General features: G+C 43.7%; 1 long non-coding RNA gene across 1 annotated transcript; it reads left to right on the top strand.

Moving 5' to 3' along the window:
• The first annotated feature begins 11,875 nt into the window (after window positions 1-11,875).
• LOC136401175 (uncharacterized) lies at window positions 11,876-20,072 on the top strand. Its single transcript, XR_010750483.1, has 2 exons — window positions 11,876-11,998; window positions 12,519-20,072. It is a non-coding gene; the product is annotated as an uncharacterized lncRNA (long non-coding RNA).
• Window positions 20,073-22,485: the final 2,413 nt, after the last annotated feature.

Raw genomic sequence — 22,485 nt, 5'->3', positions numbered from 1 at the left:
AATTGTTATGTGAATCAAAATGGACTTTTCAGCATATGTATCAAAGTGCAATTAGCTGATGAAAATGTTTAAACTAAGAAGAACTACAAAAATAATGTGGGGGATAAAGCTTGATTCTTCTTTGCTTCCAAAAAATGAGATATCACATATTCTGGCATATACAGAAATACATCAGGGATGCTTAGATGGAATACATGCAACCCTAATGAAAATTTTCCATTAAAAATGACTTTTGGTGTACTCATAAAGTATTTAAATCAAAGTTCAAATAAACACATATTATGTGAGACTCTAGTTTTCTCAGTATGACTGAATCTCTAGTGTGGTGGAAGTTTATAAATAAATCAGTATCAAGTTGGGTCTCTCCACAGAAGTCTTAGGAACCAGAATTCTTTGGCAACAGGGAGAATCCTAGGGGGCAAGTGAAATTTCTATCAGGTCCTTTTTACCTTCTCTCTATCACGAAAAGCCACATTGATTTATTTTTAGATAAAAGAAAAAGCAGCATGCATTAAAGCAACATTAGGTAGAGTTTACATTTATACTTTATGATAACCTATTGATACTATACTTTATCAGATCATGTTGATATAAATTGGAACTGAATTTGATGAATTCTGTCAAGATGGAAAAAATGCTTGAATTATATGCATCTGTCAGGAAGAAAAACAAATGCAAAAATTAAAATATGTTTCAAAATAAATTTACCAGATTGCATATACTTTTTATTTTAAAGGCATAGGCTTTGCCACTTAACCTTCATTTGGATAATGATGTAAAACTTCTATCAAGATATTTGTTTCTTTTTACAGGTGGGACTTATTTAAATCTGTCATATTTCTAAAAAATGTCCAGAAAGAGTTTTGGGAAAAAAAAATTCCAAAGTATAGATTATTTATTTTTATGATGTGCTGAATCTATTGTGTAATTTTTAGGTTTTTGTTACAGATGTATTTTCTTTTTGAAAAAGATGCAACTATATATGTAGTACTGAATAAGCATACTTTGGAATAACAATGATTTCATAAAGATAAACCAAATTTAATAAGTATTGCTTCCATGGTAAATAATATCAACAAATAACATTTCTCTATTTTAAACATATGCTGGATATAATGTTTATCACTCTTTTCTCCTTTAACAAATGTAGAAGCTATTCCAATTTCCATAAAAATTTACTAGTATATTTAAGGGAATGTCATTGCAATGCTATTTACTCAATTTCTTGGCAGAAAAGAAAGAAGGAAAAGAGTTTGGAGTTTATAAATGCGTGTTCAAATGATATGCTGTGTGGTAACATATATATATACACATTCAGTGTATTATATATTATTATTAAAACTTTTTTCAACTATCTACTTATTCAGTAGAACTCACTCTGGAGATAATCTGTGAATGATTAGTCCCCTTTAGTATATACCTTCAGTTTATAAGTAAGAATACACATACAAATAGAATACTGTTTCCTTTAAGCAAATTAGGAAGTCTGCCAAAATACTAGAAGGAAAACCATGACATAAAATTGTCATGTCATTCAAATGAATTTGTTGAATAAATATATTCTGTGTTCCCACACCCTTAACACTTTTCTGAAACTGGAGATTTCTCTAGCAAATTTGTGTTTTAAAGAATAATTCTTTAAAAACTATGCATTTTAGGTGACATACTATTTTATACTAAACAGATTCCTATTCTTTTTCTGAATGACCTTATTTGCTCACTTGGAAAACAATTTGTAAAAGAATTAATCATTGTTTCTTATGCATAAGTTTTAAAAATAATTCACTACCCTTGACTAAATTATTTTCAAAGTATATGCAGAAAGAAAAGATTACTTAACTTTTCCCTGCCTGCATGTGAGAGCTTGTCAGCATTCAACTCCAAGGCCTTTAATCCCAAGCTTTAAATAATTCAGATAACAGTTGATTACTCCATTGCAAGAACCGTTGAGCTCTGCAAAATCTGAGTAACACAATATTTTCTACATAAAAAAGACAATCTCAAACACTAGGCATCTAAGTAAAAGACTTCCTCAGACCAAACCATGCAACCCCATTTTGCATTTACTACATAAACTCTGGTAAATACTGGTATGGTTTACTATTAAGTAATTCTGCCTTCTTGGCTTTCATTACCAAGCCATCTAGTTCTACAGCTTAATTTGCTGAACTCACTGTCCCTTATCCATACATACATTTTTCTGGATTTAAAAGATTCTTTGAATCATAACAAGTGAAATGCTTAGTTATGTTACACAGGAATCCAAAAGTGCACACAAACAAAATTTTAAACTTAAAAGAATACTGCTTTGACATTCACTTCTATTCCTTAAGGAAAATAATTGTTTTATGTCTTTTGACAACCATGATTCAATATCTGCTGCTTCCGTTCACTTGTACATATCAGCCATTACAAAAGAGCTTTGCTCACTTGGCTAAATTACAATACAGCCTGAGTAATGTAAAACAGACAGAATAACCAAGAAATCCTGGCTTCCAACCCCAAATCAAAAAGTGACAAAATTTTGCCATCAAAAATATCTAGCTGAATTCAAAGGATGAAATCCAGCCATAAAGCTGATGTATGTAGCCCTTCACTTTGATGTATATGAGTATCCATATATGTCTGAGCATGTGGTCATAATTATCAGGTAACCAGATAAATGAAATACAATTAGGTTACAAACATTAAATAAACTGCAGACATTATCAAAGTTCAGCCAAGAACCCACTGATTTTAGTGGGATGGAACATTTTGAACCATTTTCTTCTCTAAAACTATTCACCACAATATTTCCTTTAAATCCTTGTCTAAGCCTAGGGAAGGAAAAAAAAAAACACCCAAAAAACAGTTCCTCTTGATTCTAGCAAGTAAGTTTAGTCGTTTAATATATCCAGACTGAAACATCGCGAAGAAGAAAATCTACAGATTGCATTCAGTATCACCAATAAGTACCACATTTGGCTGCTCCTCATACCATTTGGAAACCAGTCCTCACATGACTACTGGCCTGACACCTCATCCATCAGCAGGGTGCCCAGAGCAGAGCTGGACAGTCTTCCTTGTGCCATCTCCAGAGTGGAGGCCCAGCTGGGAAACAGGCTTCTCTTCCAATAGCAATTAGATCTTTAAGATCAGGCCTGACCAATCTGACCTAAAGCCATCCTTCCTCGCAACAAAGTCTCCAAAAAATCTTCGGAGGAAGAGACGGAGAGTAAGGCGATGAGGAGAAATCCAGGTCTCCGTGGCCTGATTAGAAACTTTGTTGTGTCAAATAAACTTTGGCCACTGGAGGAAAGTATCCTATGGTTGCTCTGGCTTTAGAAAGATCTGTCCAGGGCTTCTCAATCTTCTTTTCACTCCCCTCTCTCTCTCTCCCTCTCTCTCCCCTCTTCTCTTGTTTCAAAAGGGGCCTCTGGTCAGCGCTGATTAATAAGTGTTTTTTTGTTGTGAAGTGCTGAATAATAGAGGATGGCCGGTGACCCAGTAAAGACTAAACCTTGCTCTGGTTTATTGTGGCAAGCTGAGAAAGGGGCTTTAGGCCCGGGACCCCAAGCACTGACCCGCACACATCCCGCGGATCGCCTATTCATTCGCACAGCCCCTCAGTCGCCCGGGCTCCCATTGTTTGCCAAGTAACAATGGAGATTTCGCAGGGAAAGTAAAGCTCTTTTCACATTCCTCTCTGATGTTTTGCATTTGGGGAACCACCGGCCTGCACGTTTTCCCCCGACAATTTTCCTCCGGGCAGTTAGAGCGGTTCGTTTTCGGAGAAACTTGTGTAAGTTTGGCGCTTGTTCGCCGAACATCAGTGTTAGGAGGAGGCGAGGCGGGTGGAAAAGGAGAGCCCCGGAGATTTCTCTTTTTTGAAATGCACTTAGAGAACGGAAGCCGCCTCTAGGGAGAGAGGAGAAAGGGGGAGGGGAGAAGAAACAGAAGAGAAACCGCTTCCCGGCCAGGGTGGCGAGGGCTGCAGGGACTGCGGGCGCGGAGACGGGCGCTGGGCCGGGAAGTGGCGGTCCGGCTCGGCCGCCAGCGAGCGGAGCGAGCGGTCGCTGCCGGTTCCCCCGTCCGCCTTCCTTCCCGCGCGGTTCTCCGCTCCTCCTCCCCAAGCCCCGCGGCCCTGCCCCGGCGCGGCCCCGGGCGGAACAGCGGGCGGGGTCACGGAGGGCAAGGGCCCCGGGTCCTGGGGCCTGGGCCGCGTCCCCTGCTCCGCTCCCCTGCGCCCGGCGGGGGGCAGACTTCGCGGATTTTCCGTCGGCCCGGGAGCCGGCTCCGCTGGGGCTTGCCCGGGCGGGGGCTGTGGTCGGGGCGCCGGGGCGCAGCGAGGCGGCGCCGAGGCTCGGCCAGGCCTGCTGGGCCCGGTGCCCCCAGGCGTGCAGGCGGCGGGCCCCGCGCCCCGGGCCCCGGCGAGCGGACCTGCAGCCCCGAGGACACCGCTGCCTCGTGCCTGAAGGCCCGGGCCGGCCCCGGACGCTCGCTCACTGCCCGGCTAGGGAAAGCGAGGGCCGCAGGTCGGCAGGTCGGAGGGAAAGGCCGCAGGAGAGCGGCGCCGGCGCTTCCCCCACGGCCCCCGGAGTGGAACGGCCGCCCCTAAGAGGGGCTCGCGCGGCCGCGCGGAGGCAGACGGGGCGGGCCGGCGGGAGCGAGCGCCGCGTGGGGCGGCGCGAGGCCGCCCTCAGGGACAGGCCCAGTCCGCACCCTCCCGACCTCCCCGACCAGCCGCGCCCGGGCGCCACGTCCCCGGGCGTCACGTCCCCGCGCGCTCCGCTGCCCGCCTCCGCCTTCCCCCGCCGCGCCCGGGCGCTGAGCGAGGCCGAGGGCGAGGGTGCGGTGCAGGCCGCGCGGCCTGCTGGCGGCGGGAAGCTCGCACTGCGCCTGCCCGCTGGCCGGGCCCGCGGCCCTGCGCTCCGGGCCTCCGCTTGACAGCTCTCCCAGCCCGCAGAGGAAGAGGAGAAGGAGGAAGGGCGAGGAGAGGAGGAGGTGGCTGCAGCCCGGGGCTGCGAACTTAGGGCGGTGAAGGGGGGAGAGGGCTCATTGTCCGGTCCCCCCATTCCAATTGATATGCTAATCCCTTTTCTGATGCCATAACAAAGAACACCTTTGCACTTTTAAAAGACTTTTGTGCCCTGGCTACAGAAGTTTATTATCCACTAATTAGCAACAACTTCTGGCAATGAGTTGGGTTACATTTTCATAAGCTCCGAGCCCCGGAGACGAGGTGCGCAGGGCAGGAGAGGTTTGCGCGAAGGCAAATCTGAAAAGACCGGGGTAGGAAAAGAGTCTTCCTATCAAGTTCCCTGTCCGAGGGCGCGAGGCGGGGGTCGGGAGCTCTGTTCTCCGAATAGACCGAAAGGTCCCGGGGCAGGTTCTTCGGGCGGGTGACTGAGCGCTCCGGAGCCAGGATGTGAGGTGACCTTATTTGATCCGACACAGTGGTCGGCGACCGGAGAGCTGCGCGGAGGCGGCGGCTGCGGACTGTCCCAGGTGTCCCGCCCTCGCTCTCTGTGTGGGGGAGAAAGGTGGGAGGGAAAGGCCCGAGAGAGTGATGCAACCTGAGTCTCTGACCTCTAGTGTTTTCCTTTGCGACCTCTGCTTAGAATAAACCGCGGACAAGGCAGTAGCCCGGACGAAGACAGCGCCCTCGCCGCTCGCGTCCCCTCCGAAGGCCTGTCCACCCGCCAGGCTGACACCCCAGGCCCCGGGAAGGAGAGGCAGCGCTGGCCTCGCCAGAAGCTGCGGGGGGCGCGGCGGGGGCGCGGGTGATTCTGGATGAAGGGCCCCCCCGGGGCCGTCAGAGCCGTCGCCCCGCGGAGCAGGCCCTGCTGGGGATCCGAGCGCAGAGCTGCCCCTGCCCAGCGGCCGGAGGCGGCGCGCGCCGCGTGACCTCGCCTCCCTCAGGCTTTGGCAAGACGTTCCGATCTTTAACAGTCCCACATCCCAGGTCAATAAACTGGAAACGGATAAAATGAGTATCATCCGGTGAAAGAAAAAGGGCAGGGGGATGATGTGCACTCTTTCCGGTGCTTCCAAAGAGAGCGTCGTCTCTCGGCGCTAATAACACCCCCGAGCAGCGAGGCCTTCGTCTGAACTCAGTCGCAGAGATGTTGTCTTAGGTCGTTATTGCCCTCAAACTTAACATTTGAGGAATAAACACATGAGTGTGACGATATAACATATGTATATATACTTTCTATTTTTCAAAAACAATCTCTTTCATTTTGGGTTTTCACTTTTTGCAAATACCCTGTGGGAGGTATTGTTGGCTTCTCCAGGCAGGTGTCGGCCTGGCGCCGGCGGCCTGTGCGGACGTCCTCCTGAGGCACAGAGGCTGCAGGGTCCAGTGTGATAAATGTTCAAGGTGAAACAGGGCCGTATTCAAAACCTCAGGGCGATTTCGGGTATAAGAGAATATCCGGGACGTGGTGGGGTATACTGTCTTATTCCCTTTGGATGGAACTAAATGCTGTTCTTTGCAGTGTTAACACCCTGGTATCCAAGTACGATGTTTCGGAACATGCACTATTAGAATCAGAAAATGGGGGTTAGAGGGTTACCGACTGAACGGAACATTGCTGAAGGAAATACAAACACGATAACCAAGAAATTAATGATATCGATCCTATGATCTCCCAGATGAGTCTCAGGAGCAAGATCATATTCCCCAATTTTTCCCCAGCAGTCGCCTTGGGTGGGGTGAGGGAGGAGGTGGGTGGTGACTGTGGGGAAGAGGGGGTCTCCGTTGTCACCCTCGGCCCCTTCGTTGGGGAAGAACAATGGCCGGACCTGGGCTTCTTTTTCTCAAAGAGAAACTGCGGGAAGGCACCGTTGCTCTTTGTGCCCCAGCCCCTTCAGAGGAGGGGAGCCGTACGCACGACCCCACTGCCCACTGGGCGGTGCCCGCGCTCTGCACCCTCAGAAGCTCTCTGAGAGCATTAAAAAAAAAAAAAAGAAAGAAAGAAAGAAAAAAAAAAAAAAGGCGCCGGCCCTGTCTCGGTGAAGGCCCACTCAGACACCGGAAGAAACCCGAGCAAAACCGAGACCTCAGAATTCTCCAGGCGAGGAGGGGGAGATGGAAACCACACGTTCTCACATGGTGTGTCAGCGGCCCCCACCCATCCCCACGTCTGATCACGGCTGAGTCTGCTTACGTGTGTCTTACAGATAAGGGTGCACTTATTTATTTATTTAATCCTCCAGATCTCCCCATACCACAAAAGGCTTAATTCCTTTCCAAGGCGAAGGGTTGGTTAAAAAATAAAATAAAATAAAAGGCTCCATTTTAAATCAATGGAGGAATCGTATGACTGTGACCTTGACGTGTGAAAGGGGGAGGGGGTGGATTTGGGCCCAAACCTCTGGCCTCTCCTTTTCTGGGCCGTCCTACGCCCTTTCTAAGGACACCGACCAGAAGGGGGGCATATTTTCAAAGGTTACCATTAGTAGTTCATTCCTTAAAGTTGGGAACTTGATATTTTTATATTACGTGAAATACATGATTTAATTATACTCCAAAAACAAATTAAGGACAGGCTTTCTACATAAATTGGAGGCAGCTAAATGCTCTTTTGTGCCTACAGCCCTTGGGTTGTTAAAGAGGCTGCTGATGCATGAGAAGTAAGTGACTGATTTAACTCATTGGGATGCAGGAAGCGACCTGCCCTCTTTTGAAAAAAAAAAAAAAAAGCAAGAGAGAGAGAGAGAGAGAGAGAGAGAGAGAGGCTGACTTCGGTCTGGAGAAGAGTAGAGAGAGGGAGGGGAAAGGAGGGAAAAGAGAGAGAGAGAAGAGAAGAAAACGCAGAGGGTGGGAGGCAGGGAGGGAGACCAAACCCCCGCTTTAGTGCGTTGAAAGCCTCTGAATTTCAAGCAGAAAGTAGAAGGAGCCCCACACAGCCGTGAGCGTCTTTCCTTGGGCTGCGTGTGCAGAGCGCAGACAATGAAAATCTTCATCCCCCTCCCCCATTCCCGCTAGGCGACAAGATTTTTGTTTTCGTTCCTTCTCAACGGGGGAAGATGTGCAAAATCAAATAGAGAGAGAGCTGTATATATATTTTTTCAAACAAACCTAACGGGCTGAGACGCGGATTATCCCCAAGCGCACGGGCTGTAAGTACTCTGTTTTCCTGCGTTCGGCGGTCTCGGCGTCGCTGGCTGGTTGGGAGTGCTCGCTTTGTGAGTCGGGGCGCCGGTTGAGTTGGGGTGTTGTTATTCACGGGGGCTTCCTCAAAGCTCGTACTTTCTGCACGTGAGCGGGAGAAGAGGGGCGCTCGTGGTGGGCGTGCTGAACAGGACACTGGCTATCTTGGAAGCGGCGATTTGGAGCAGCGGGCGGGGGACGGCAGGAGGCGCCGAATCAAGGGGTTCCCGCGTCGCGAGCATCCCTGAGAGCCTCCCGCCCGGCTCCGGGCTGCAAGGTTGGTCATAGATACTGGATGGAAATCGGGTCAAGGAGAATCCTATGGTCCTGGACTCCCAGACGTGCAGGGGAGACGGGGTGGATTGGCAGGAGAGACCCCAGGAGGATGGAGGGGATGTGAGCGCCCCCGGCCTGGAGCGGAGTCCGGGGGCGCGCGGGATGGCCTCCTCGGCTTGCGGGGCTAGGGTCGCCCGGGAGAGCGCTCTCACCAGCATCGCGCCTTCGATGGGTTCATTATTTACAACTCACATATAGGATCTTCTTGCTATAAGGGCTGAGCAAGGGTGGGAGAGCGTCTCGGAGCGCCCAGGCGGGACAAGTTGTGTTTCTGGGGCGGTATTTTTTGGCCTCTTTAAAAATGTGCAAGAATTCCGCGGGCCCACGCTTTCTTTGTGTGCCCGGCAGCGCCCAGCGCAGGAGAAAATGGCGAGTTCTATTGTGTTTAGGCCATTTTCTTCCGGTACCAGGATTCTTCCAAGTTCTAAGCACTTCATTGCAAAGCAGCTTTCTCATGCTCAGAAAAGTGTGAATTACTCAAGTTCGGCCCGGTAGCGCCGTGTAGGTACCGACCTTTGGGCGAGAGCTTGTTTTCTTACCGTTGGGATACTTTGAATCAAAACAAAAATATGACCAATGTGTGCAGGTCTGTGCCCTTCAAAGATCTGCAGCGGCTCTCAAGGATTCGGACGATATGTGTCTGTTTATATGTGTTTATGTAAATATATAAAAATAGCGTACTTTTCCTGATCATCTGAAAGGAGTAATAAAAGACGAAAGACAGTTACATGTCTGGACGGAGGTGGGAAGTTTTTTCTCTATTCTTTCACCCCCCTTGAGGAAATCCCAGGAGAGGTTAAATGTTACTCCACCAGGTCGGTCTTTTGTTTTTTAAACCGAATGTGAAACATTGTTTTGGACAGAAGAAATTATTAAGTAGCCTTAAGTACTTTGCTTCACTAGGAAAAAAATAAGAGTGTTAGAGATGGGCTTCAGTGTAATGCTCTTAGTGCTTATGTATGTGAGTGTGTGAGTGTGTGTGAGTGTGTGAGTGTGTGTGTGTGTGTGTGTGTGTGTGTGTGTTATATCTAGCTACCTATATGTATCTTTCTGTTGGTTTGTTGTTTGGCTTTTTCTTCTTAATCTGTCATTTTTGAAAAAAAAAATTCTTTACTTGTTAAACCATATGTTAAAATGAACAAGAATGCCTATACAAGGATGTCTATGTGACTTTTTTGAAAACAATATATTGAAAAATAGTATTTTCTATTTATTACAATTATTTGGACCCCAACATTAGATGGTGATTTTTTGTGAGCCCCAAAATAATGAAAGGCAAACTTTCCCCATCTGCTTCTTGTCCTCTCAAATATAGAAAAATGAAAACAAATAGAATGGAGAGAACATTTAAAGCCTATGGGTATTTCCCCCTTTGACATTATCTTAAAATGTTAGGGCATCAAATTGGTGCAAAAACATTGTGATTTTTTTTTTTTTTTTTCAAAATGCGCCACTAGCATCTCCTTCCCTGTGGATCAAGACCATGGACAGCGAACTAATATTAAATCACTGAGCAAAAGGGACTTTAGTAAAATTTTGTGGGAGCTGAATAGAAGTTTACATTCAAAACACGGTAGGAGGTAAAAACAACCCTTTTAATTTTTAGAGGGAATTAGATTCCTTTAAAGTGTGGTATTTCCAACTTACTCAAATTAAGTTTTTTTGAAAACCCAATGATTTCTATACCCTGATAAAGAATAATATTATATATGTTCTTCATCGACTTAAAATGAGGTCTACCTTTTGTTACTGGTAAGTAACAAATTTAAATCCGTTCATTTAAGCAAGATGTAGGCTGTTTCTTATAAGGCCTTGAAACAGAGTGAGAGTAGAGAAATTCTACTATTTTAGGCTGGCAGTAGCTGAATGACACTAGAGCAAATTAAACTGATTTTTATCAGTAACTGCATTTTTAAATGCATAAAATTGGAAATATTAAATGCCATTTGATAGACAGAAATAATATGAATAGAGATATAATCCAGCTACGTCTCCTGTTTAGGCATTGCAGTCTATAACTAACAGTGCAATGTGGGGGGCAAACATTTTTTTTCTAAGAAAGTCACAGATTTTTTACATATATATTATACTTATTTGATTTGGGGCACAAGATTGCTTCAGTGCGGTTCTGTGTCAAAGATAAATTTATTTTGTTTCATACATTGTTTGAATTGCCTGTATTTATTTATAAGATCTGAACTCCATTTGCAACCATTGCATTTAGAGATTACATAACACATTCAATGTTGCTCATTTAAATTTCCAATTTCATGTGTCTGGTTTATTTCATAACCTGAATTCAGTGTGACTTGTAAAGGCCTGGGGAATCATAGGGCAAAAATAACATACTAGCTTGAGAAATTAGAATAGTGTATATTTAAATTTAAATTTTGAAACAATATTATAGAGGGTTTATACAGTTATTAATATATTTTTACTCGTTGAATTTGGCTATCGAATGAAACTGCAGTTATCTGACTGTACACATTCTTAAAATTAGGAGCTAGATATGTTTTGTGCGCACACACACTCACACACACACCAAAACATCTTCAAAGTACTTGCAAAGAAAATGTGAAGATCAGGACCATGGTGAGGTCCCCATGGCTCACCAAGTGATGGCCTAAGGCTTTAGTTGGGACGCAGAGTGCGGTGGTTGGGAGGGGGTCATTGTTCAGAAAGGCTCATTCGTTGGGAATGGCATTCGTCATAACATTAAACATAAACTTAAACCTTGGCCTGGGGGAAAGATGGCTGAGGGACGAGAAGAGGAGATGCAGATAAGCCCTATTTCTGCCGCTTGCTCACATCATTAAGAGGCTGCTCCTCATCTGGAGCATGGACTGTCCGGCCTAAGATGCTTATTTTGCTGTCACTTGGCCAATCATGTGTGAGTAAACAAGAGCCCAAGAGCTTAGAATTAGGGGTCTAGATGAGATGTCCAGACGGGGTCGGTTCTTGTCTCCATTTTTGTGGAAAGCAACAGAATGGTGACTTTGGCTTGCCCTGAGCGAGCCTGAGCATTGATGGAAGGGCTGTGAAGGGAAATCTGGAGGCACTGGGGGTGCAACGTCTTAGAGGGTTGTCTCTGGGCCTCTGCGTTGGAGCCTGGGGATGGGGGGAGGCAAGGGCTGGAGGGGCGCTAGCCCTGTCCTGTACCCAGGCGCAGCTCTGGGGGGCTGAGCGCCTTCTGCGGCTCTTTGGTTTCAAGGACACAGTGAGCTGCTCAGGACTTTGGGAGCCAACATCTGTCTGACTGGTGACGTCAGCAGCCCGTGTAATCCTCTTGTGCTGAAAGCAGATGCCTTATTTGTTTGGCTGGAGCGAGCCATTAATCCCTAATTCTGGATCAGCAAGCGAGGGGGAAAGACTGGACCGCTCCGACCCACCCCCGACCCACCCCCAGCTCCCACCCTAGAGCACCTGATACCACCGAAACCTCTCAGCCTCCTCTTTTCTCCGTGAATGCGCTGAGCAGCGATTGAAAGCGCTCTGGTCCTCGGCAGGTTTGAGCAGGGCTAGTAGGTAGGCTATGTGTATATGTAATTCTTTCTCTTATCGATCGTTTCGATTTTCTTGCTGAGACTCGCTGGTCTTGCAGTTTGCAGAGTCCTGAGCCAAGAAGGGGTGGAGAGTGCGGATCCCGAGCGCGGTCTGAGGGAAAGGGGGAAGGCAAGGCAGAGGGGCGCGGGGTGCGGGAAAGCCGGATTGCGCCGGAGGACCATCTGCAGACGTGTTTGGACTGTTCCAGCTCGAGAAACCTTTCCTCTGGCAGCGACGGTGCCTGAGCCTCTGACCCCCACCTCGCAGCTTCCGCAGCCGGACTTGCGCGCTCCCCGGCTCCACGCGCCGCAGTCCCGCCGCCCGGGGCTGAAGCTTGGGAACCGAGGTCCCGGTCCGCCAGCTGGGGTCCCGTGGCCCCTTCCCCGTCACCTTATCTCCTGCTCCTGCTCCTGCCCCGCCTTCCCCCTGTCCCTTCTCCCCAGCCTCCCACTGCGCCCTCTCGCCTCCTTCTCTAATTCTGCTCTGTGGTTCTGTTTTGCAGGGGCGTGTTCTGGGCTCTCAGAGCGAGACCAGCTCTAGCCGTTCTCTCCAGCCGCAGCCGAGCTCTCCGTCGCCCTCGGGCCGCGGCCGCGGAGGATTCCCCCTTCCTCGGACCCTGGAACCGCAACGGGCCTTTCCCTCGGGGCCGACCGCGCCGTGTGGGACGCCGCAAAAAGAGCCGCTGCGGCCGCCGCCTCCGGCCCGCTGCGCAGAGGGCGCCGCCCGTAGAGGTCAACCCCCCTCGCCCCTTCCTCTCCTGCTCGCCCTCCCTCCGCCCGGCCTGGGTTCCCGCAGCCTCCAGACCCTGGCCGCAGTCCGGGGAGCGCGCGGCCCCTGCGCTGCTCTGAACCGGAACCCCGAGTCCGGCCCGGCCTCGAGGCCCAGGCTCCCCGTCAGTGGGGAACCCTAGCGAGCAACCTTCTCTCTCTGCAGCAGAGCTGTAGCCAGACCAGATGGGCACCCGGCTCTCTCGGGACTAGGCAGGTGCGGTTGAGTTAATTTTTCCGCATTACAAAGAAAGATGACCCAGCCCGCCCTTGGACTCTCCTGTCTCCCCCAAATCTCCCCAACAAAACCGCGGTAACGTTATCAGAGGACGCAGAGACCAGGCGTAGCTGCGTGTGTGTTTTCCATACACTCACGTATGATTCTCTCCCTCTGTATGTGCTAGGTCTCACCCCCACAGCAGGAAATGAGTGGCAAGGCTTTCTGCAGCAGACCAAGCCATGGCACGGTCCTTAAAACCTGCCCTTCCTTACAAGTGACTTAGAAGAGATGCCGGGGCAAACCATCCCAGTTCATTGCCTTCGTGAAATAACACCATTGCGAAATTAGATCTGTACCAGAGGAATAATTAACTTCGACCCACGCCATCACTTGAAAACTAGATTTATAGGCGTATGTGTGCTTTTAGGTGTGCTGTAAACGGCATGCAGATAGATGCATCTGTATACGCAGACACGCACCGTCCACATCTCTACCCCACAGTCTAATTAGCAGCGGCTCTGGCAGCTGCGGCAGGAGGCGAGCGGAGCCCGGAGCCCGGACTCTGAGTTAGGACTCCGGCCGAGTCGTAGGAACTCGGAGCTCCCGGGAGGGGGAAGGGCAGGAGGAGACGCGTGGTATTCGCAGGGGGTCAGTTACTTTCCGGATCAAGATCAGACTCTGCCCTCCGTGTTCACAGCGGACCTTGATTTAATGTCATACAATTAAGGCACGCGGTGAATGCCAAGAGCGGAGCCTACGGCTGCACTCGAAGGACTCCAGAGCGTCTCAGGATATGAAAGGGGAAAAAGCAACTGCAATGGGATTTCAGGGGCGGTAGAACCAACTCAGCCTTTGTGGATAGAGACCCTCAAACTGATTCCAGGACCAACCTGGTGTCCCGCAAGCCAAAGGGTCACGGTGCTCAGTAAGAGCTCGGAAATCTGCACGCAGATCCCCGAGGGAGATTCTAGGGGCGCTTCAGTGACAGCTGTCAGGGGAGCAGGAGTTCCCCTTTGTGCAAATATTCTAGAGAGTTGGAGCGTTTAGAAAGCAGTGGTTCTTTCCAGAGTGAGTAGTATGATTGTTTGCAATTCTGGGCCCACCTGCGGTAACAGACCCGACGAGTGAGAGAATAATAACATTAAATGGCATCCTTACTACCTTGCGCGAGGAACCTCAACCGGCGCGGCTGCTTGGGGAAGCTCGGAACCGCCCCCCCACCGCCGCCACCACCACTACCGCCACTTCCCCTTTCTCTTCCCAGTCGGCCCAGCCTGGCTTTAAATAGCCAAGATCATTTCCCTGTTACGTCATAGTCGCAATGACCAAATCAGTCAAAGGAGTAGGACAAACTTTAGAAGGACTTTGTAAATTAATTTAGTTGAAAGCCAGTGAGGTGGACTTTGTTAAAGTAGTTTGCACCACAGCCTTAGAGCCCAAGACAAACCGAGGCTCGGAAAGCAAGCCTTGGTAGATGTCTTTGTTCAGCCTTGGCCTGCAGGGGCCGCGAACAAAGGAGAGCAGCCAAGGAGGATCCACCGAAGTGGCCGCGCCCTCTGCGCCTGCCGCTGTCCGCGGTGCTGACCACAGCCCTCCTCTCTGATCTCACCCAACTGCAATGGGAGCGTTCTGCCCCTGTCCCACAGTATAACAGCAGATTAGATAATTTGCGAAAGAAAAATTAAAAGCAGGGAAATGCCGCATATAGAAAAACCTAATGGTTAACGAAATAGTCCACTCTAGCTTTTGCCACACTTGGCTGTGCTTTTCCGACTTCACGTGGTTATGCATATACAGTTAATGTATGTGTATTGGGAAACAATTTCAGTCTATTTAACCTGAAACCCAAATCTAAGCAATGGTCAGGACTTCAAGAAGAATGAGGAGGATGAAGTCTCTTTTTTTTCCCTTAAGTCATCTACCTTAAAACAGGAATGTAAGGTCCTCAGCTACGCAGTTTAACAATGTTGGTGTTTTCACCAAAGGGACTTGCGACAGACTCAAGTGTGGACCTCAAGACCCTCCAGGACAGGATGGCATGGGGCCTGACTAGGTGAGACCCCAAAGGAGTCCACCCACCTAGCCTGCTGCCTCCGGCCAGGCTCACCCCAGGGCAGCCTTCCTAGGTGGGTCCAAAGTGTGGAGCTCTGCAGACAGCCTTGGTACACAGAGCTTACTTCACGGTTTCCTGGCCGGCCGGAGGCACTGCAGGGCCAGGAGGCCTGAAACCCGCACTGCGGAAAACCCGACGAAGCAGCAACCTCATAGCTCTGGCAGGTGTGTCAAGGCAGAGTGGTTTACTAAATCCTAGGCAGTGAAGATTCACTTTAGGAGTCTAGGGTCGTATGGGTCCGTATCAATATATTCAATACATCTACTCATAGTCCAGTGTCCTGGCTTAAATATTGGTAGTATTGTATATAAATAATAAAATTTAAATCTCTTAACTAAATAAATCAAGCTCTGGTCAGGTAGTTCAAGAGCATCGTTCCCACACGCCAAGGTTTTGGGTTGGGTACCTGGTCAAGGCACATACCAGAATCCACAAATAAATGCAAACATAAGTGGAACAACAGATCTCTCTCTCTCTCTCTCTCTCTCTCTCTCTCTCTCCTTCATCTCTTTAAAAGTAATAAATAAAAAATAAATACTGAATCAAAGAAGAGAGAGAGAATCAACCAATCTTTAGTCAGCCTGGGCTCTCAAAAGAAATTGCTGCACATGCTTGCATTAGTTTACCGAGCCACAAATGTAAACAATGTTTAAATCAGGAATAGATAAAACAATCCAGATTGGGCAATAGAGGCAGCAACACCAGTTTTAATCCAGACAGAAGTGGTTCAAAATGGGTCATCCATTTCATCAGATTTGTTCTTTAATACGTGAATGATAGAATTACATAAAATGATTCATAAAATGAAACTGCCAAGCACAGTATCCTCAACCAGATATATTTTTGCCCAATTTTTCAACTGGATTCTATTTGTCTTCCAATTTTAGAACTCTGAGTTTGGTCTTTCATGGACATTGATTACCTAGGTTTATATTCAGTTTTATACAATCTGGGAGGAAATAGGTGAAACACACTGGGGGGAAAAGGGACTACTCAAATGGTAAAAGGGTTGGGGGAATATTCTTCATGTGCCCATTAAGAGCTGTCAACAGACATTGAAATGGGTTTAAAGCATTACACATAAGCATGAAAGCCTTGATTCCTTTCCAGTATTCACGCAATTGTGCTGATCCCAGCATCCACCTTGCCTCAGGTAGCTCATGAAGGAACAAGAGTCAAGGCTGTACAATATTCCTGCCTGAGTAGTGTTATAGTTCACATTACATAGTAGATACATACCGAATCTCCCTCACCCTAAGCTTTCCGCTTTAGGACAGTTTAAACTCATCCTCTGGAAAGCTTAATCAGTTTTAAAAATTACTTTCTAAATAGAAATAAAATACATTCTTTGAAAGAGAGAAAGTAAAATACCATTTAGATAAGGGAACACACAATTTAATAATCTGCTGCCATGATTAATTCTAGAGTGGTTATTGACTCGTGATATTTCTAGATTTTTAAAAAGTGCTTATTTTCTATTTCTCTTAAAAATAATTATCGGCTGTAATGTCCATTGCCAATTTCCCAGCCATGAAATTCTATGCTCAGCATTTTTGCAATAAATAAATCAAGGCTTCGTAATTGGAGAATTTCGGTGCGGCGTGCCGTGGGGGACCTTTGACAATCACAACTTGCATTTAGTGGTCTGAAATTAAAGCCTCTCGGAATAACTTGGTAACAGCTTGACCCTTTCAGATTCTCAACGACAACCCTCCAGGGAAATAGTATGTTTCCGTCCTGGGAACAAGATGCTAGCGCAATGCACCAGGAGGTATCTGGTGTCAACAATGCTAGGGCGCCCTCTCCTGCCCGATAGAGGCAGGACATCAGTTACAAAAGCCAGATGGCACTGAGTCGCAATAAACGGTGAAAATATTAAGCTCTTAGAAACATTTAATCTGTGAAATTTAAAAGCTCTCATCAGATTGTAGTTTTAAAGGGCCTACATGATTTTAATTTTGAGCACTCCTTGTACAATTTTTTTATTCTGTAGGATAGTGAAAATTAATGTTTTGAAGCTTTTAATCTATCAAATTATTTCTCTCCCTCCCCTCACCCCGCCAAATTGCAAAGACCGCTTTAGCAAAAAACTCTCTCTGAGTAGACGTGATTATATATGGTTGCAGCACAGGCAAATTTATAAAAAGTGTTATGTGCTTAAAGTTTTCCAGTATGGAACAATCTCTTCTCAAATGAAATGGAGATTTTTTAGAAGGCAAAAAAATCTTTTAAAAATATTTACATACTATCGGGTGTGTCGTGAATAAAAATATGTCCAGTTGTACTAATTCAATGTTGTGAATTTCAAAATTACAGCCTATTTATAAACAAACATCTCTTCCATGAAGACTGTTGTTGAATATATCAGTGCTAATGTAATAAATGCTTCTATTAATAAGGTGGTTATTAAAGAAATCTTGTAAAAAATAAAGTTCTGTTTATATCATGGTACCAGAATAAAATAGCTATACAATATGACTCATTCTAAGCTTGGTTTCAAAATTAAAATTCTTACAAGAATATGAAGCTATAAAATTGCTAAGAATATTAAGCAAACATTTAAGTATTATTGGATTTTAAATTTTTCTATAATAGAAAAAAAGTCTTGATCAAATATTAAACTAAGTTAAATATTTAGCTACATATGTAAAATTCCATATAATTGTGGGTACATTTGCCTTCAGAAAGCAGCTTCTCCAAAGAATGCATTTGCAAATTTATGGCCCAAGTGAAATAAAAAAAAATTGTTAGAACACTTATATTTTCATTCTAAACATTCTTTTAAAAAGATAAAATATTCTTTGCTTTGTTCTTAATTTTATTTCTAACTAAATTCATATTGTACCAGGAGAGAATGAACAGAGTGACATATCTTACCATATTCCTAACAGTTATTATAAGTTTAAAACCAACTTCTAAAGAAATAAAATGCAAAATACATATTAAAATATTTTTTGTATTTTAGAAATCATTTACTCCATTAAAAAAAAACTGAAGAGAATTGACCAAAAGAGTGTCTCAGATGCTGGAGAGATGCTGCCCAAGGTGAAAAGCATGCAACAGTATTTGCCATTTGAATTTGTATGTAAGAATTTTTAACCTCTCTTTACTTATATTTTCACAGTTACTTATATTGTAACTGAAACACTCCTCCAAACTTCTTTAAGCTATCTGGAATCCATGAAAATACTCACTTCTGTGGAGTAACATTTAAACAATATAGTTATGGGAAGCACTAACACAATAAAAGTAAATAATTACTGTTATTTTCCTTTAAGAATGAACAACATAATAATTGTGTCCTCGCACTGACTCTTAGATGAAATTAATATAGAATTTAATATTTGTAGGCCACAAAAATAAAAGCTCTTTGGATTAGACTAAATGAGCTTCAGCAGACTCAGTATTCTTTTTAATACAGTATTCAGACTCAGCTGTCACTACAATTTCCATCAGCCGCTATTAAGTAAGTAGTGCAATATAGAAATATGGCTGAGCAGGAATTGAAAATATAATGCTCTTAAGATACAATAAAATCGAAATGTCAAGAAACTGAAATTGATAGTTTTTTAGATGATCGATTGTTGCAAAGTGAAGGGAAAAATATTTCCCTTGAAGAATAGCCAGGAAAGTTAAAGACAAACAAACAACAACAAAAAAACAGCACCAGAAGCAGAAGATCCAAAGCAGAATAGAGTGAAAATGGAACCAATCAAGTCTTTGAGCTATAACAGAAAAAATAAGAAGATATTTGACTTCAATTTTGTTCTCAATATTTCAATACAAGATATTCACAGAGAAAATTCTTAATTATTAGATACTATCTAGGATGTTTCTTCATTGAAATGCATTGCAATTTTGATTTTGTTATGCTTAAGACAGAAAAAGTAGAAAATTCAATTAGTAAAATATTACTTTATCATTCAACTCAATCCCTCGGATTGAAGGTAAAATTGTTTTTCCTTCCCTTGTTATTGGTCAAACATTTTTAATTATAAAGAAGGCATTAATTTGAATGTAATAGTATACATGGTATAAATAATAGGATTATTATACTATTATAACATAGCACATGTTGGGCAAAATATCATCCTCTAGTCAATTTGTTTAAACACAAAACAGTGATATGTAAAAAAGAAAGTTGATTTAGCAAATTGTTCCTTACTTATTTTAACATTTTACATAATAGTCACAGAATATTTAAACAGACAGGATATACAATGGGAACCCAATCACAGTGCTTCATGGGAGCTCCAAATAGCAATGCTAGTGTGATGTTCAGGCTGACATGCGAAATATTAAGAAACTAGGCCAAGGTTGATTTAAAGGTTATGAAGTTTGGGTTGCTATGAAAACATTAAGTAGAGAAAGGCATTATCTTGCCTAGGGCTGTACGGTGTCAATTTTCCAGATCAGAGGAACTTCACCCTTTTCTGGATGACTTGGCCTGATTTTACTCTCTGAATTCCCAGAGTGAGACTATAGTAGTTGTATATTTTAATTTTCCTGACAATAACAGATAATAAAATAGAGACTGGCCAAAAGCACCCTATGAATATATTCTTCAGTAAGTGATTTTTACAACCTGAATATACTTAAAGGAATATAATTCTGAATCTTTGAGGGTAACTTTTACTTAATTTTTTAATTCAGAAAGTACAAATATTTATAAATGCCCAGTAAGCATCAGGTAATTGTGTTAGTTGGATACAAGAAGGAAGGTTGTGTGAGTGTGTGTGTGTATATACATATAAGGGAGAAAAGCTAGTAATGAAGAATATCTATGGTAAACATTGAAAGTATGATTGTGGAAAAAAATAAAGTCAGTTTTCGCTGTGGCCTGAACCCATCTCTCCTGCAGTTATCTTCAATCAGCTAATCAACATGATAAAACCCCCTGGTACAAGAGAATTATTAATAAAGAAGCATTTAAAAATTGGCTGGTTCTTTCAGACTTCATCCTCCTGCTGTTATTGCAATAATTTTCTGCAGCAGTTAACATTTCCTAAATCCATAAATGTCCTTTCAAATAAAAATAATGGTCTACATTATCTCTCTACTATTCTCTTTCTGCTACTCTTATCCGAATTGAATAAAGGAACCCAGTAAGGTGAGTTTTTAGACCAATAATCTTGAACACACCTATCAGTCATTAGACATAAGACCCAAATATATACCACAGGATTTAAATATAAAAATTTTTTGAATTGATTTTTATTTTAACTTTTCTTTCTTGTCATTGTAAACACCTAAACTCTTCTAGACTTTCAACTATAAGAACATGTTCATTTATTTCACCACTGTCTGAATGATTACTAGGTGCCAGGCACTGTTCTATGTGTTGAATACTTAATACTGAATTGAAAAGTTATGATTTTTATCTTTATGGAATTTATAGTCTTATCTAGAAATTTGTCCTAGATTTAAATTTTCTACTCCCATAAACTAACTTTTTTATGATTTTTGTGATTTAAGTCCTTTTACCTTTAAAGTGCTCTATTCCAACCATTGGAATTTTCTTTATGATAAAAGCAGAGCTGTGGTTTACTTTTCTGGGATAAACAAGACAATATATTTACACTTTCCTTATAGAGTCTACTTTCTTCCCCTATTGGTAACAATGAATGATTTTACTTTTTCCTGTTACATTTCAAGGTCAGTTGAGCAAAATATTAATATAAGCTGACCTAATGTTGATAATAAAGTATCAACTTTTATCTGAGTTGTGATTTACTAGTCATGCTTGAACTTGGTGCTTATATTGTTATATATTACTATATTTATTTACAGTTTGACAAAGATTTTGAGTTCCCATGTATTTTTCAGTACATATATTTGTATATCTAAACTCTGTAATTTGTTCCTTGTCTTTTATTTATGCATGTTTCTGATTAACTGTAGCTTTGTTTCTGTTCATTTTTTTCTTTTACTGTTTTATTCTTTTGATTTTAATGAGGTATTTCTTCAATTATCAAGATTATTTTCAATTTATGTGTGCTCTTTTTTATCAAGATTATTTTTAATTTATGTGCTACTTTTTTTTACAAGGCTTGTAAATGTGACTAACATAGATCACACCATCAGTTAGCTTTATTAGACTGATTAACAGTGCACACCAAATCTAATTTAGTCATTACACTGGCCATGACAAGACTAACATTTTCATGACCTTGTTATTTTCAACATTTAAAATAAACATCAAATCAACTAATCACTCAAAAGTCAATTCTAAAATACCACCACACATGTAATTTTCAAGCTATCCTTTCATTCATAACATTAGCTGTAAAATTTTTAGTTTATATCTCTGGAAAGGTCGTCACAAACCTCTTCAGTTTATTGCTCACAACTGTTGGTTATCACCTTGACCAAGTCTTTGAAAATGGCCAGATGTCTGTCAGAATTTTCAATGCAATAACAAGTATTCTAAGTACCAAAGGAGTAAAAGACTTTTTTCCTATAAGTTCTGATATCAAAGGATCTGAGAGTAGAAATTCTCTAGCTATGGGATGCACTGTGTATACTACAGTGTGCCACATATACAGTTAATGTGCTGACGTTTGAATTTGAAGACTTATGTTTTAGGATGAACTCTGGCTCTAATTGGTTAAATAATTGGGATTTCTTTACTTGTTTCACTAGATTTCAGTTTTATGTGAACTTGAACAGTGATTTTCCATAATAAGCAATAAGAACTACTTGGGGAGTTAGTTCATAAATGTAGGTTTTTAGGTCCCATCCTCAGAGATAGTCAGAGGTCTGTGACGAACTTATACAAGTGGATTCTTACCATAGTGGATTCTGATGTAATTGGTCTACATTTTGAGAAACTCTGGATGAGATCTTTAAGCATTTTTCTTGCTCTAAAATTTTTGGTGGTGGATTAAAGAAAATGAGTAATTCAAAGGTAGTGTCTGATCACTAAATAAGTAGGCCCAGAAAGACTTTATATTTTGAGGTAATCTTATTTATGACATGCACAGTGTACAAGTCTGGGTTCTTCAAGAAACAAATCAGGAAGTCCTTGATCGAGGAGGTTGGCTGCCAGAGGAGTCCTACTTCATTCAAGAACATGCTTTCTTTAGTACCCTTATCATAGTTAGTCAGAGGTTGGGAGCAGTGGATGGGAAACAAGGTCCCTGAACAAACATAATGATGGAATTTAGAACACAAGAGCTGGAGTCCATGGTTAATTACATTCCCTGTAGCTGGAGGTCTGTGAGTTATATTCTCATAGCTGCCACAGAGAGGCAAATCATTGTTAATACAAGAGTGAATAATTGCTAAGAAATTTGACAGAGATTCATCTACCATCACAGTAAGAAAAACCCAGATTTGATATGAAGAGGATCAACAAAAAAATAAAAGA

The sequence above is a fragment of the Saccopteryx leptura genome, chromosome 3 (genome assembly GCF_036850995.1).
Source record: "Saccopteryx leptura isolate mSacLep1 chromosome 3, mSacLep1_pri_phased_curated, whole genome shotgun sequence".
Classification (NCBI taxonomy): Eukaryota; Metazoa; Chordata; class Mammalia; order Chiroptera; family Emballonuridae; genus Saccopteryx; species Saccopteryx leptura.
Note: the sequence above shows the minus strand (reverse complement) of the source record. Positions and strands in the feature narration are given on the sequence as shown.